General features: G+C 45.5%; 1 protein-coding gene across 6 annotated transcripts in view; it reads left to right on the forward strand.

Annotated features, from left to right (window-relative positions):
• The window catches only part of LRFN5 (leucine rich repeat and fibronectin type III domain containing 5), a 177,105-nt gene that overhangs the window by 119,493 nt on the left and 39,933 nt on the right, over positions 1 to 17,679 (forward strand). Inside the window, exons 1-3 of one of the 6 annotated variants that reach the window (XM_045015845.1) lie at positions 12,764 to 13,003; positions 13,820 to 13,992; positions 15,102 to 15,227. The exons of 1 other annotated variant lie outside the window; for it this stretch is intronic. The gene's annotated coding sequence lies outside the window, so the exon portion shown is untranslated. Of the gene's footprint in view, positions 1 to 12,763; positions 13,004 to 13,467; positions 13,993 to 15,101; positions 15,228 to 17,679 lie in introns of those variants that run through there. 4 more of the 6 variants (XM_045015846.1, XM_045015839.1, XM_045015841.1 and 1 more) reach the window with 4 other exon arrangements.

Here is a 17,679-nt window from a genome sequence, read left to right on the forward strand (position 1 = left end):
AGGAGAGGGAAATCTAGTCATCAAGTGATCTTCCCTTGTGGCCCATTCCCAGCTTCTGGCAAACTGAGATGAGGGACACCATCCTTGCCCATCCTGGCTAATAGCCAATGTTGATAAATGCAAAGCAGCACACATTAAAGGGTAAAATTTCAAACTACTCATACACTTTGCAGGATTCTAAATTCACTGTATCAACTCAAGAAAGGTCTCACCATAGACAGGTCAATGAAAATCTCTGCTCGGCGTGTAGCTGCAGTCAAAACAAACAAACAAAATGTTAAGTTTCATTATGAATGGGATAGTGAACAATATGGTGAATATTACTGTTTTGTATAAATCAGTGCTGCAGCCTGATCTGGAATATTGTGTGCAAAACTCATCATCCCATATGAAATACGAGAGTTCAGAACTAGAGGAAGTCAGAGGAGGACAGCAAGAATGATCAAGGACCTGGAAAAACTGTTACATGAAGGAAGATTTAAAAGTTTGGGATTCAGAGTAGCAGCCGTGTTAGTCTGTATCTGCAAAAAGAACAGGAGTACTTGTGGCACCTTAGAGACTAACACATTTATTTGAGCATAAGCTTTCGTGGGCTACAGCCCACTTCATCAGATGCATAGAATGGAACATATAGTAAGAAATATATATACATACAGAGAACATGAAAAGGTGGAAGTAGCCATACCAACTGTAAGAGGCTAATTAATTAAGATGAGCTATTATCAGTGGGAGAAAAAAAAACTTTTGTAGTTATAATCAAGATGGCCCATTTTATACAGTTGACAAGAAGGTGTGAGGATACTTAACATGGGAAATAGATTCAATATGTGTAATGACCCAGCCACTCCCAGTCTCTATTCAAACCCAGGTTAATGGTATCTAGTTTGCATATTAATTCAAGCTCAGCAGTTTCTCGTTAGAGTCTGTTTTGAATCTTTTCTGTTGCAAAATTGTCACCCTTAAGTCTGTTACTGAGTGACCAGAGAGGTTGAAGTGTTCTCCTACTGGTGTTTGAATGTTATGATTCCTGATGTCAGATTTGTGTCCATTTATTCTTTTGCGTAGAGACTGTCCGGTTTGGCCAATGTACATGGCAGAAATGAATCAAAGAGCTACAGCAAGTCAGAAGGACAATTGTAGTCCAGCTTCCTCGTCTTATAAATCAATAAAGTAGATGATCAATTTCAGCTGAGATAAGGGCAGGAGGGGAAAGCCATGGCCTAGTGTTGTGGGATGGTGTTGGGGGTTTACATGTGCTGAGCTGATATTCAAGAGCTGTGATATGAATGTTATGGCCTTGTTACATTTCTGTTCAGAGAGGACTATAGTCCCACCTCTGGGATCTATTAGAATGCAGTTGCTGTATATAGAAACAGACAAATTCCCAGACTGGCTCAGACCCGAGGTCCATCTGTTCCAGGATCTTTTTTCTGACAGTGGCCAGTATCTGATGCCGCAGAGCAAGGTACAAGAAACCCCACAGCTGCTCTTATGGGTTAACCTGCCCCACAGAAAGTTCCCAGCTGACCTCCAGCAGTTAGAGGGCAGCTCAGGCCCTGAAGCAGGGGGGTTTGCAGCCCTTACAAATGCTGATTTGTTTTTTATTTTTTCTTAAGATTTACTAGTCTGGTCTGGTTGTTCCTGTTCTCATCTAAATGCCCATTCTTTTCTGAACTGTATTCAGATCTGCCAGACAAATGGTCTGTGACGGGTTGGATCACAGGAACCCCCTTGGGAGCTGCCAACTGATGTGCCAAGACTACTTCTATCCCTGTTTTCCCTGCCAGCTCAGGACTCCAGCACCGTGTCTTGCCAAGCCAGACACTCCCGTCTGTTCCAACAAAGACCCAGAGTCTGAATTACCTGCCCCAAAGCTGCAGGTTTACCTGAAAGCAGCTCACAGAAGTGTGCTTGTCTTTAGCACCCAGATGCCCAACTCCCAATGGGGTCTAAACCCAACTAAATCTGTTTTACCCTGTATAGAGCTTATACAGGGTAAACTCATAAATTGTTCGCCCTCTATAACACTGAGAGAGAGAGATGCACAGTTGTTTGCTCCCCAGGTATTAATACACACTCTGAGTTAACTAATAAGTAAAAAGTGATTTTATTAAATACAGAAAGTAGGATTTAAGTGGTTCCAAGTAGTAACAGACAGAACAAAGTAAGTTGCCAAGCAAAATAAAATAAAATGCACAAATCTATGTCTAATCAAACTAGATACAGATAGGATCCTCACCAGTTCCAGAATGCTCCCTTTTACAGGCTAATCTCCTTTTAGCCTGGGTCCAGCAATCACTCACATCCCCTGTAGTTACTGTCCTTTGTTCCAGTTTCCTTTAAGTATCCTGGGTGGGGGGGGGGGTAGAGAGGCTCCTTCTTTAGCCAGCTGAAGACCACATGGAGGGTCTCCCAGGGATTTAAATAGACTCTCTCTTGTGGGTGGAGACCCCCCTCCTCACCCTGTGTAGAATCCAGTCACAAAATGGAGATTTTTAATCACATGGGCAAGTCATCTGCCCATGCATGACTCAGGACTTGCAGGGAGCAGCCATTACCCACATGCTACCTTGAATGTCCTCAGGTAGACTTCTTAGGTGGATTGGAGTCTTCCAAGCTCTTTTGTCTGTTAAATGCTTCCTGATTGAGCACATTCCTTTCCCCAGGGGTGACCAAATGTTCTAACTAAGGCTACTTAGAAATCAGCCAATGTTCATAACTCTGAACACACAAATGGTGCCTGCATCCTACTAGGATGAACATAACCAGTAGATCATAACCTTTACACAGATACGTTACATGGCATATGCAGCAAAACCCTATTCCAGTTATGTCATACATACATTTATGAGCACCTCCACCCCATAAAGCCTTATGGAGTACGCTGTCACACGGTCCAAACGTATTCTCATCTCAGTGTTGCTAGCACTCTCACTCACTCGCTCATTTTCACTGGGCTGGGGAGGGTCCCTGTTTGACTGTGTGTTCCCGTGGAAGACCAGACACATGGCAACCCTAATCCACGTGAATGCAGAGATGCCATCTACGGTTTGTATCCTGACCTGCTTGGCACTTTGTCCCGCTGTGTTTCATTATAACCATCTGTACGGCACAACCCTAACCTAAAACACATGATATATCAAGGTCGCCTGCAAGAGAAGTGGTGGGAGTAGGGCAGGCACAGAGAGATGCTACTGACTCATTAGAGCTTCCTTTAGAAACATAGCCGTTCAGTCTTCAGATTTATTCATTCATAGTTAGTGATGTTACTGCATTAGCCTGAAGTAGTTAATTACCATATTCTGAGAACTGGAGTTCCGAGACACCACTCCCAGTGGCATTGAGAGCTGCACAGTGAACGGGGACCATGCCCCCTCAAGGCTGCATTCAGTGTGTGGCAATAAGACAAGACACACAATTGCCTTTGTCTTTGTCTGAGCAGGGAGAAGATTACGCTTCATGCCCGGCTTTTTGTGTCTAATCTCTAGGACAGTCTCATTGAGCCCAATTTATGGAACGTGATGATACAGCAGAGTCTCTGTCTGGAACATGCACCTGCTCTGTGCCCCTAAATTACGAGTTTTGCATTCTCAGAGTCTTTGGAGTCCTTGTGCTCAGCTCCCACGATCCCATATGACACACTTCTGAGTAACTTGCCCCAACAAGAGCTGATCAGACAGAATAAACCAAATCAAGAGCGCTAAGATACAGGGCAAAACAAATCTGCCCGGGATGGTGCTCATGGATGAATTATCTCCCCAACTCCTGCTGTATCTTTCTAGCGTCTTGTGTCCCCGTGTGCAGAAATAAATGACATTTCATTAGAACTGCAGCAAGCTGTGTGATGGGTCTCTGTAGTCTGGCTGACGAAGCCTTCCCAGTCTGCGCTCCTCCCCTTCTGGACCGCAGCAGGGCCGTTCTTAATTCATGATACTTGAAAGAGAGCTGATAGGCAGGAGAGGAGCCAGGGCCCATCGGAAGTAACCCAGCCCTCTGTGCTCCTGCAAAGGCTGCTAGAGTGGGTGGAAAGTCCTTCTGCAGGAGGCTTCTGTTCCTGCGGCTCCATTGCTCCCGATGAGGACAGGGGAGAGCTCCTCAGTCCCTGCAGTACGGGGCTCTGGACTGGCCAGCCTGATGCAGAGCTGGACTGCGAGGCTGGGAAGGTGCTTACACCGCTCTTCCATCCATGCAGCACGATCCAGTTACATTCTGCACTTGGGAACAGGCACGCAGCTACCGCTGAAACTGAAATAAACCCTTTACGAGTCCAGCAGCCCCATTAACTTTAACTGTCATGTATTCCTCTTCTTTCCTCGGCCTTATCTCTTCTCATTGTCGACGCTGCCTTCCTCTCCACGCTTGTATTCACCAGTGTAGATGTTCTCACTGACTGTACGCGGCTCTGCTTTTGTGACTTAGCTTTTCATGCCCCTTCTGCTGCTGTTTTCCTTATTCCTTCTCTGCTAATGCCAGTTAATTGGCTGCCTTGGAGGGTGCTGTGGGAGGGAGAAAAGCTGCTCTGAAAAAATCGCATTTGTTTTCTGAGGTTCTTTGGATGTTTATAGGAGGTGTTGGTAGCAGTGTTCCCGGGAGCCGAATGCCCCTGCACACTGCAGCAGCCTGCTCTTTACAGAGCCTCCGTGACGGCACCGCGGGTCCCTATTCTCTGGGCTCTCGATCCAGATTATTCATTTTGTAAATTATTCACAGGGAGCTGCTGTGGCTCCCCTCAGCCGCCCGTGAGCACAGGGGATGGAAAGGAATAACCTGGGCTGGTTTGAGGAGCAGCGTGTGGGGGCAGGGTGAGCTTTCTTGCTGCATCTGCCCGTGGGCCTGGATGCCTTCCTAACAGGCCCTCCTCTGTGCTCCAGGGATATTCAGCAGGGGCTGCTGTCACAGAGCCTCAGTGGCCACACTACCCTTCAAATTCTGTCCTCAGTGTGTGCCTCGCCCTACCCCCTCTCCTGCCATCCAGCCACAAACACCCTCCACACACAGCCTGAGGCCTGGCTTCCTCTGGGTCGTGCCGCGGGGGGACGAAGCCACAAGATGTCTGGCTCCAACATTCACCTCAGGAAGGGCTTGTTTTTCTCTGCAGGATCATCACTTTCCTGCCGGGCCTGTCACACGGCTGCTCCCCTCCACCTGAGACCTAGCCCTGATCCCCCCGGCCCATGCGGCACAACTGGCTCATGGAACACATCAGGGACAAAGAGAAGCCTGGGCCGGCTCCTCACAGCCCCCCTTGCCCGGGGCGAGGGGTAACGGCTTTGGTTCATTGCTGTGTGAAAGTCCCACTCGGACCTTAACCCTGCACCTGCTGCATCTGGAAGATAATGGAGCAAGTAATTAAGGAAATCATCTGCAAACACTTGGAAGGTGGTAAGGTGATAGGGAATAGCCAGCATGGATTTGTAAAGAACAAATCATATCAAACCAATCTGATAGCTTTCTTTGATAGGATAACGAGTCTTGTGGATAAGGGAGAAGCAGTGGATGTGGTATACCTAGACTTTAGTAAGGCATTTGATACGGTCTCACATGATATTCTTATCGATAAACTAGGCAAATACAACTTAGAGGGGGCTACTATAAGGTGGGTGCATAACTGGCTGGATAACCGTACTCAGAGAGTCGTTATTAATGGTTCCCAATCCTGCTTGAAAGGTAGAACAAGTGAGGTTCCGCAGGGGTCTGTTTTGGGACTGGCTCCGTTCAATATCTTCATCAATGACTTAGATATTGGCATAGAAAGTACGCTTATTACGTTTGCAGATGATACCAAACTGGGAGGGATTGCAACTGCTTTGGAGGACAGGGTCATAATTCAAAATGATCTGGACACATTGGAGAAATGGTCTGAGGTAAACCGGATGAAGTTTAACAAAGACAAATGCAAAGTGCTCCACTTAGGAAGGAGCAATCAGTTTCACACATACAGAATGGGAAGAGACTGTCTAGGAAGGAGTACGGCAGAAAGGGATCTAGGACCACAAGCTAAATATGAGTCAACAGTGTGATGCTGTTGCAAAAAAAGCCAACGTGATTCTGGGATGCATTAACAGGTGTGTTGTGAGCAAGACATGAGAAGTCATTCTACTGCTCTACTCTGCACTGGTCAGGCCTCAACTGGAGTATTGTGTCCAGTTCTGGGCACCGCATTTCAAGAAAGATGCGGAGAAATTTGAGGGAGTCCAGAGAAGAGCAACAAGAATGATTAAAGGTCTAGAGAACATGACCTATGAAGGAGGCTGAAAGAACTGGGTTTGTTTAGTCTGGAAAAGAGACGACTGAGAAGGGGACATGATAGCAGTTTTCAGGTATCTAAAAGGGTGTCATAAGGAGGAGGGAAAAAACTTGTTCACCTGAGCCTCTAAGGATAGAACAAGAAGCAATGGGCTTAAACTGCAGCAAGGGAGGTTTAGGTTGGACATTAGGAAAAAGTTCCTAACTGTCAGGGTGGTTAAACACTGGAATAAATTGCCTAGGGAGGTTGTGGAATCTCCATCTCTGCAGATATTTAAGAGTAGGTTAGATAAATGTCTATCCAGGATGGTCTAGACAGTATTTGGTCCTGCCATGAGGGCAGGGGACTGGACTTGATGACCTCTCGAGGTCCCTTCCAGTCCTAGAGTCTATGAATCTATGAGCTTTGCAGGCACATCTAGGGGCTCAGCTCTGCCCTCACCCTGCGCCACTGCAACACTAGCCCCTCCCGTGGGTCAGGAGTGGGGTGAAGCTTATTCTCCCTGCATTGCTGACCCATTTCTGCAAGCGTGTGTGTGCGCAGGTGTTTGTGTGTGTGTGTGTGTGTGTGTGGAGATAACAGGCTCTGCCTCCACCCCCAGAGTGTTTGTGTCTGTGTGTGTCTGGTGGTGGGGGGTTAACAGGCTCTGCCTCCACTCCCGGTGTGTGTGCGTCTGTTTGTGTCGGGGGGTGGGGGATAACAGGCTCTGCCTCCACCCCCAGAGTGTGTGTGAGGGGCGGGGGGATAACAGGCTCTGCCCCCCCCCCCCGCCCCGTGAGCACTGCACACCCCTGGGGAATAGGCCAGGCCTAGGTTGTCTATCTTTTTAAAAGGCAAAAGTAGGACACATGCAGGATCCCCGCCCCCTATATGGCCCCGCCCCTGCTCCTACTTTTCCCTACAAGTCCTGCCCCTTCCCCTCTTCCCCTGAGCCCCCACCCCCCGCTTGGCCTCTGCCCCCGTTCCCCCACCCCCTCAGGGCGTGCTGCCCATGGCAGGTGGAGGGTCCAGGACTCCCCATAGCAGCCTGGGCTCTCTGGGCAGCTCTTACTACTGCCCGGCTCCGGCTTCTGGCCTGGCCCGGGGGGGGGGAGGCTTTGACGAGGGGGGACTAAGGCCCATCTCAGCCCCCTCTCCTGCACTGGGAAGAGGCTGGTGGTGTCCCTGGAATCTGGGACAAGTCCCGTCCCGGAGCCATTCAGCCCAGGACCGGGACTCGAGCACGGCCTTTCGGAGCTGTCCTGCCCCGTCGGGACAGGCGGTCACCCTCAGAAGGTCACTGGGCATCGTGGCAACCCTGTGAGCACGTCTCTGCCCCCCTGAGCACGAGCGTCACTGTCAGGCACTGCTGGTCCATGGGCCATGTGGCCAGGGGCGGGGTAGGTCCCTGAGCCCTCCCCTGCCCCACACACCTCGGTAGAAGCTAGGTGCAAACTAGCCCTGAAAACCAGCTTCCGCGGGATGGCTCGGAGCATTGCTACTGGGAGGCAGATGGCGCTTGGGTCACAGGTTTGCGCCTGACACCGGCCCGCTGTTACCAGCTAGTGGGGGGCTGGTGTCTGTCTGTGTGGAGTCCATGGCTGGCGTCAGTCCGTTTCCATGTCACAGACCCCTGTCCCACCTGGCACTAGTGGGCGGTATGGCTGGCAGGCCCTGCGGAGGCAGTGGTCTGAATGGGTCTGGCATGTGCCTGCTCACGTAGACCGGGGTTCCCTCCTGAGCAGACGTTAGTCAGACACAGCTCTCCGCACAGCGGCTGCCCCGGCTGGCGTGGTGTCTGCTGGGCTCCACCAGGTGCCCAATGCCGGACTAACAACCCAGCTCCGCAAAGCATTTCACCACCTGGCGAAACCTCATTCACTCCAATGGGACTTAAACTTCCAACCTGCTTAAACGTCCAAAAGTGCTCAGGTGCTTGGCAAACCCGGGCTTCAGCATTCACCGTGTTCCATTCTGGAATATTCAAACCAGATGGAATAGGCCATAATAAGCGCTGCAGTAACCGTCGCCACTCTGGATGGCTTTTCTAGTCTGTCTCATGTTGTTGACGTTGGACTGTGAGCTCCCTGGGACCAGAGCTGCTTTGTCTCATAGCTTTGTGCGGTGGCTAGCGCACCATTGGGTGCCGTGAAGTGAACAATAGTACATTGTCAGACTGCAGCAGTGTGTAGACTTTGTTACAGTCCTTATTGATGTTTGTCCTGTTTCTAGCTATAGTTTTGATGCATTATTATCATTCATCTTAATGTTGCTAGTTTAGATCTAGATATTGAGAGAAATTTCTGTCTCACGGGCTGCTTTCAAATGCACTTTTTTTTGTTTTGTTTTGAATGTGCATCATTTGTGGCACTAAGGTTGTAGTAACATGAGAATCGCTACATTGGAACAGACCATTAGACAGACTGCCTCATTATCCTGCCTCCAGTAATGGCTTATACTTCATTATTTACCACAGGATCTAACCCCCCATCATGAACCTGATCAGCTGTGCAATCAGCAGCTGTGACATGGGGCACACACAAACAGGGATGCCCTGAAGCACGAGAATTTTATCTCTTGTAACTTTTTAATTCAGTTAAGGTTGGCTTGAGCGTTGTTCTATTAATGTCTCTGTGTTAAAAATCTTGTTAAATAGTTGGCCTCAATAATATACATTGTAGTGATGAAAAGTTCATGGCATATTCTGCATGTATTAAAAAAAAAAGCAAGCTATATCATTGCAACTGAACACCAGTTCTTACGCATACTCAAATTAGCTTGGGTATAATTATTTCTCATTCAAACAAAAAGATTTTAGTAAGCTCTGTAGTATACTGGGCACAAAGAGTCTGAGTCAGAAACTGTTGAAACTTCTGCCTTTGTATCTGAATCTGAAATACACAGTGTGAAGTGCATACAATGCCAGTACACAGGATCATAATCTAATATGGATTGAAATGAGTTCAGAAGCAGTTACTAAACATCAAGATACCTGTGCCTGTGCAAAATGTGTGTACTGCAAATGTGATGGACAATCCTGATAGCACAAAATGTCTGTGAAGATGAGATTAAATAGTAACATTAGAGTTTTTCATATGACAGCCCTAAAGATTCATGTAGCCACTCAGCAGAGCCTATTAATATGTGTTACTACTACTAAAATATGAGATTCAATTATGTCTCATAGAATCATAGATTTGAAGGCCAGAAGGGACCATTGTGATCATCTAGTCTGACTTTTTGCATAGCACAGGCCAGAGAAATTCCCCAAAATAATTCCTAGAGCAGAGCTTTCAGAAAAAACATCCAGTCTTGATTTAAACATTGATTGTGATGGAGAGTCCACTACAACCCTTGGAAAATTGTTCCATTAATCAATTACTTTCACCATTAAAAAATGTGTGCCATATTTTCAGTTTGAATTTGACTAGCTTCAACGTCCAGCTGTTGGACTGTGTCACATCTTCCTCCTTTGGATTGTTCCCCATGTAGGTAATTGTAGACTGTAATCAAGTCATTCCTTAACCTCCTCTTTGTTAAGCTAAATAGATTGGTCTCCTTCAGTCTTACAAAGTATGTTTTCTAATCCTTCCTCATTCTCATGGCTCTTCTCTGAACCCTCTCCAATTTATCAATATCCTTCTTGAACAGGACACAGCATTCTAGTAGTAGTTGCACCAGTGCCAAATACAGAGGTAAAATAACCTCTCTGCTCCTACTCGAGAATCCACTGTTTATACATCCCACGACTGCACTAGTTCTTTTGGTCACAGTGTCACACAGGGAGATCATGTTCAGCTGATTATCCATCACAAACCCCAAATCTTTGTCAGTCATTTTATCCATAGAGTCTTCCATTTGGTAAGCATGGTCTACATTCTTTGTTCCTAGATTGCATTTAGATGTATTAAAATGCATATTGTTTGCTTATATCCAGTTTACCAAGAGATCCAGATCACTTTGTATCAGTTACTGGCCTTTTTCATTATTTAACACTCCCTCCATGTTTTTTTAATCATCTGTAAATTTTATCACTGATGATTTTGTGTTTTCTTCCAGGTCATTGATAAAAATGTGAAATCGCACAGGGCCAAGAACTGAACTCTGTAGAAACCCCCCCAACAGACCTGGTCAATGGTGGTTCTTTGTTTACAGTTACATTTTGAGACCTATCAGTTAGCCAGTTTTTAAATCCATTTAGTGTGCACGATGGTAATTTTATATCATTCTAGTTTGTTAATCAAAATATGCAGCACCCCGGCAAATGCCATACAAAAGTCTAAATGTATTATATCAACAATGTTAACTTTATCGAGCAAACTTGAAATCTCATAAAGAAAGATATCAAGTTAGTTTCAGTAAAAGCAGCAAAGAATCCTGTGGCACCTTATAGACTAACAGAGGTTTTGCAGCATGAGCTTTCGTGGGTGAATACCCACTTCTTCGGATGCAAGTTAGTTTCACAGGTTCTATTTTCCATAAACCCATATTGATTTGCATTAATTACATTATCTTTCTTTAGTTCACTATTAATTGAGTCCCGTACTGGCCGCTCCATTATCTCGCCCAGGATCAATGTCAGGCTGACAGCCTGTAAATTACCTGCATCATCCAGTTTACCTTTTTTAAATATTGGCACAACATTAGGTCTTCTGGAACTACCCCAGTGTTCCAAGACATTGAAAATCAACATGAACAGTCCAGTCAGCTCCTCTGCCAACTCTATTAAAACTCTTGGATGCAAATTATCTGGACCTGCTGATTTTAAAATGTCTGACTTTAGTAACATCTGGGTTACAGCTCCAGCGATACTAGTGGAATGGAAATAGTGTTATCATCACCATATGATGAGACTGCATCATCTGTTTTATCCCCAATTACAGAACAGAAATATTTAGTGAACATCTCTTCCTTTTCTGTGTTACTGTTGATAATTCTACCATCTCCACCTTGTAACGGAGCAATATTATAGTCAAGATAATTTTTTTTCATAATGTATTTTTTTAAAAATCTTTATCTTGTCCTTGATTCTTCTGGCCATAGATTTCTCCTTGTGTCCATTGGTTTCTCTTGTCAGTTTTCTACAGTTCTTAACTTCTGATTTATATTCATTACTATTTCCCCTTTCTTCCATTTGTTATATATATATAGTCCCGTACCGGCCGCTCCATTATCTCGCCCAGGATCAATGTCAGGCTGAAATACAGGGCTGCTGAATATATATATATATTCAGCAGCCCTGTATTTCAGGGCTGCTTTCACTTCCCATCTAAATTAGGTCACTTTTTTACCAGCATAGCCTCCTTCCTTGGAGTTGTGGCTTTGGGGGCATCTAGTAAGGTGCTTTTAAATGATTCCCAACGATTGTTCACATTTCTCTGATTAAATTATTCCTCCCAGCTGATTTGGCTCATACTTGTTTTCATCTTTGTGAAAATGGCCCTGTTAAAGCACCAGGATATATACTACTGGTCTGGCCTTTATTCTGCTTGCACATTATAAATGTAGTCAAGGCATGATCACTTGTACCCAAACTAATGTTAACTTTTACTTCTGTGATCAGTTCCTCTTCATCTGGTAGAACAAAGTCTAATATAGAACTTCGCTGTGTTGGCTGCAACGCTTTCTGAGTTAGGAAATTGTCATGTGTAATGTTTAGAAATTCCAAGCTTGTTATTACTGGCAGGATGACACCTGATCATATGTCACTCAAATTGAAGTCCCCCCCAATGATCACATATAGATAGATGTAATGAGGCAGTCATACTGTTCCCTAGTGTGATTTGGGGGTCTCTAGCAGCCACCAACTAATACCCCATCTTGTGCTTTATCTGTTAGGATAGAGCTCCATACGCATTCAGGATCATTTTCTTCTGAGTTATCAGTGACTCAGAAACAGAAAATGCCATTTTTTTCACATAGGGTGTCATTCTCTCCTCCCCTTTTGCCCACTCAGTGCTTCCTAAATAGATTATAACCATTGACTTCAACATTCCAATATTGTGAATCATCTCACCAGGTTTCAGTAATGCTAACTAGATTGAATTTATGCTAATTTATGCTAATAAACATTTCCTTTTCTCCTGTTTTGCTACCTAAGCTTCTACCATTGGCATATAGGCAATTCAAGAATTTCTTCTGTTCATGTTCTTTTGTTTCTTGATTAGTTTTTTCTCAACATCTTAATTTTGTGCTGAGTGCTCATATCTTCCCTCTTTTTACCTTCTCCTTTTGCTATTAGTTTAAGCCACTCCTGACGACTGAAGCCAGTCTGTCCCCAAGGATATTGGTCTCTCTTCTACTGAGTCGAGGCCATCCAAACTATCCAGCTCCCTCTCCCTACAGGAGGTGGACCAGAGTTCCACAAAACCCAAATCCTCCACTCTACACCACTTCTCTAGCTAGCAGTTCACTTCCAGAATTTTCTGCCTTTGTCCTTCCTTTGCTCATGGGACAGGAAGGACCTCAGAGAAGATTGCTTGGGCATTCTTCTTCTTCAGCATGCTTCTGAGTTCCCTGAAGTCATCTGCTATCTGCAAGATATCTCACAACACAGTGTCATTAGTACCAACGTGAACCATCACCAGTTTATCCATGCCCATAGACTTCAAATCCTATCCAATCTTAGAGTGATGTTTTATGCCATGCCTCTGGGAAGTCAGCACACTGTCCTCTTGTCCGCCTGTCCCCCTGAAAATGTTCTTTCTCTTCTTCTAGGTATTGAATCTCCAACAAGAATCATATGTTTTCCGTGGATGGTTGGAGAACTCTTTGTGGGTAAGCTTGGTTTTCCTACAGGTTTGGCCAAGCTGCAATCAACACATATCCCCTATGCCTCTCCATTCCCTTGGACCTTCTGAATATTGAGAGCTATCTCCAAAGTTTCCATATTGAGAACCTGGTGTTGATTTGAAAGTTCTAGTTATGTGTCTCAAATCCTTTTGTATAGCTTAGGTCAGATTCTGATAAGGTGTGAATCAGCGTGGTGCAGGAGACATCAGTGGATCTCAGCCAGCTTATGCCAGCTGGTGATCTGGGCACCTGGTTCTAATTTTAACTGCTGAAAGTTGCTATTGTTGTTGTTTGGAAATGTCCAAGTCATGGTTCCTCCCCCAAAACACTCTGCCTGTCAAAAACAGCCTGGCCTAGTGCAAAAATTAGCAACAACAACACTTTAAAAGTGGTTTAGCTTCAGCTGTGATTTGTTTCTTAGGTTCTGATTCTGCAAAACACCTAACCACATGCTTAAGTACCATTGACTTTGATTAAATTCAATCATGTGTTCAAGTGGTTTGCTGAAGTGAGGCCTTAGATTGCCTATATTAAATAATGGTCGCATTAAAGGCCTCATTTCCATTACAAAAATAAGCTTATTTAGCTGAACCTGTTTTAACATGGTTTGAGGACGTTTTTCCTGGTCAGTGCAGAATGGGTAAAAACACATGGGAGTCAACTTGGTCTAGAGATTAGAACACAGGACCAGCAGGCTTGAGACCGGAATTCTGTTCCAGCTCCGCAGTTAACCTGGGTGACCTCAGGCTAGTCACTTAATCGCTTTGTTTCCATTGCATGTCTGCAACATGGCGAAAATAGTCGACCTAAAGTACCTTCATGGGTCTGCGATAAGAGTTAATTAAATTAGTGCAGCAGCAGCACCACTTTCTGATCTTCCTGTCATCAGTGCTATAGAAGGGTGAGGTATACCACCCTCATCATCATCATCATCACTGCATGGTCCCAAGCAGGCTTTGAAGTACACCTCCCTGGTGAGTAGAGTTCAGACCCTACTGGGTGAGTGGGGTGCAGGAGACAACCATTGTTTATTGCTACTCTTCAGCAGGAGATGGATTCCTGTGCGGTGTGTTAGCAGGGCAGCAGCTCACTGATTGACACTGCCATGGCTACCTGGCTACCTTGTGCTGCCGTTCATAGCAGCTCGTACACCCGTCCCACTGGCCACTTGAATGACACGTACAGCTGCTTTGCATCAGCAGAGCAGCATGAAGTATCCAGAGTATGCAGTGAATGTGGCCCTTCGGGCTGCATCATGCTGCCAGGGACACACTGATCTCGCTCCAGCACGGAAGGGAGGGGCACTATTCCTTTCCCCTTTCCATTCACACCACAGAGGAACCTGTGTGGGGCCAGGCGTCCAGGAGCGGGGATGGAGATGGGGCTAAGTGAAAAATACACCTTCCTTCCCGCAGCCCTCAGACTGAATTAGCCCTTCGCAGTCCCCCTCTGTGCATTGGGGTTTCTCTCTAGGGGGTGGAGGTGCTGAGTGCACCTGGAAGTGCAGATTCATCATCGTCATGAATGGATGCAAGAGCCCCAGGGCCATTGCGGAGGCACACAACCATCCCATGGATGGCACCGGCCTACCGCAGAGTGATCATTGGCTCTGCCGGTGGGACGCCCTGCTGGTTTTGGTGAGGAGAGCAAACCTCTGCTCAAAGAATCTGAGGGAAAGTCCCCCAGGAAAGCCCACAAAATCCCCCCCTCCTGCCCTCCCTTCCTAGTGGAGGGAGTGCCCCGGCCTTTCCTTTGGTCTCTTCTACCCATTTGTGAAGCCTCGACGATCATGACTTCTCTCAAGGACTGGAGGAGCAGGAGATGTGTTCAACAGCCCTCTGACCTGACCTTTGTGCTCACAGATAATATTTGAATCAGATGCGATAGCAGAGGCCACTAGAGTTTGTTGTGTTTTATTCCTACCGAAAACCTGCTTCTGTGGTGTGTCTCCAATGGAGGGAGACCCTCCTTGTGCTCAGAATCACATCAGCTACCTGAAATGTTCACTGTAAAGAAGTTGGGCTTGTTTTGTTAATTTTCTCGGTTGGCTTCTAACAAGCTGCTTTCCCTTTGATTCCCTCAGTTGTGATGCACAAAATGAAAATGTGTTAAACTTCCCAACACAGAGACATGGCAGCTGCTGCCGCATCAAGTGAAATGGATTTGTTCTGATAAAAGATGGGCAGGAGGAGGAAAGGTAATACTAGAGGTAGGCAGCACAGTGAAAACGAGCATTACTTCTCTGTGATGTTTGTGATATTTCATTCCCCTGCTCACTGAATTAATTCCAGACCATAATTTCAATTTCATTAGCTCTTCACATGACCTCACTTTGTTATTAGGGCAGCAGCTAGTCATTCATTTCTATAGCACGCTGCTTATAGGGAGCCCTTTGGTCCGTGCTGAGACAGAGCCACAGCTTAACCGCGTCAGCGCCAAAGCCACCTGGCTCCATGGACTCTATCTCAGCCACCATTAGGTTTTAGGGGGGATTTGGCATCAATTTGCATTTTAGCAGTAAAAAAGGACAGCAGTTTCCCTTGGTCTCTGTTCACAGACTGCACTGTGAAGTGCCGTGTGGCATAGCCTTGCCCTACGACGTGGACGTGGCAGAGTTCGCTGAGCTGAGGGTGGTTACTCATTGTCTAACACCTTAATTGTTATTTTTAATGTTAAAACATTTAAGCAAAAGTGGCATTTAACCCTAAGAACGAGCCACAACACAGACAACCAGAACCACAGAAAAGGTGAAGAAGAGTCTTTCAGGTAGGGTGACCAGACATCAAGTGTGAAAAACTGGGACAGGGGGTGGGCGGTAATAGGAGCCTATATAAGTTACCCACTGCCATAGGTGAAGCAAGCACCTTCCATGAACACTAAGAGGGCAGAGTATGCAGAACTGTTCATCAGTTAAGAATCTGGATATTCTGACATGTTGTACTTGGAGTATAAATGTTCTTTCTCAAAGTGGTGAGTTCCTTCATCAGGCTTGGGGCTGCTTCCTGTAAAGACACATCCTTGTGCCCTTATTTCTATCAGCATATCCAGATAACTTGCATCCAAGAGTTTTAAAAGAGTGGGCTCTGGAGCACTGGGATCGTTCCAGAAGACTGGAAGAAAACTAATGTGCTAATATTTTAAAAGAGCAAATGGGATAACTCAGGTAATTATAGGTTGTGAGCCTGACATCTATCCTGAGCAAGATTATCAAGGTGCTGATACTCAATGTGGCGGGGAAACAGTAACAGAAAATGTGGAAATGGCAGACGTGCTAAATGATGTCTTTGTTTTAGTTTTCACCAAAGAGGTTAGTAGCAACTGGACATCTAACATAGTGAATTCCAGTGAAAATGAGGCTAAAATATGGAGGTGGGGGGAACCAAGTTAAAATTACTTAGAAAAGTTAGGCATCCTCAAGTCACCAGAAGCTGATGAAATACATCCTAGAATACTCAAGAAGCAGATTAAGGAGATATCTGAGCCATTAGCAATTATCTCTGAAAAGTCATGGAAGACGGGAGAGATTACAGAGAACAGGAAAAGGGCAAATATAGTGCCCATCTACAAAAAGGGAAATAAGGACAACCTAGGAAATAACAGACCAGTCAGCTCACCTTCAGCATCCAGAAAAATAATGGAGAAAATAATTAAGCAATCAGTTTGCAGACACCTAGAAGATAATAAGGTGATAAGTAACAGTCAGCATGGATTTGTCAAGAACAAATTGTGTCAAACCAACCCAATAGCTTTCTTGGACAGGGTAACAAGCCTTGTGGATGGGGGGAAGCAGTAGATGTGATATATCTTGACTTTAGTACGGCTTTTGATACTGTCTTGCATAGCCTTCTTATAAAAACAAACAAACTAGGGAAATACAACCAAACTTCTGTAAGGTGAGTGCTAACTAGTTGGAAAACCATTCCCAGAGAGTAGTCGTCAGTGGTCCACAGTCATGCTGAAAGGGCATAACAAGTGGGGTACCACAGGGATCAGTTCTGGGTCCAGTTATGTTCAATATCTTCATCAATGATTTAGATAATAGCATACAGAGTACTCTTATAAAATATGTGGACAATACCAAGTTGGGAGGAGTTGCAAGTGCTTTGGAGGATAGGATTAAAATTCAAAATGTTCTGGACAAATTGGAGAAATGGTCTGAAGTAAATAGGATGAAATTCAATAAGGACTAATGCCATATACTCCACTTAGGTAGGAACAATCAGTTGCACACATACCAAATGGGAAATGACTGTCTAGGAAGGAATGCTGCAGAAAAGACTCTCAGGGTCATAGTGGATCACAAGCTAAATATCAGTAAACAGTGTAATACTGTTTCAAAAAAAGCAAACATCATTTTGAGATATATTAGCAGGAATGTTGTAAGCCAGACACAAAACGTAATTCTTCTGCTCTATTCCACACTGTCACGGAGTGTGGGGAAGACAAGACCCTGCACCCCCGGCTTCCTGCGATTCACCATGACTCTCAGCCAGCCAGTAAAACAGAAGGTTTATTTAGATGACAGGAGCACAGACCAAAACAGGTCTTGCCAGTACAGACAACAGGACCCCCTTTAGTTAGGTCCATCTGGGGCCCTACGGAGGCCACAGCCTCATTGGGAAGCCCAAGCCCCGTTGGGGCCCCTCTCCATTTCCCAGCCA

This window comes from Mauremys mutica, chromosome 4 (assembly GCF_020497125.1).
Source record: "Mauremys mutica isolate MM-2020 ecotype Southern chromosome 4, ASM2049712v1, whole genome shotgun sequence".
In the NCBI taxonomy this organism is placed as follows: domain Eukaryota; kingdom Metazoa; phylum Chordata; order Testudines; family Geoemydidae; genus Mauremys; species Mauremys mutica.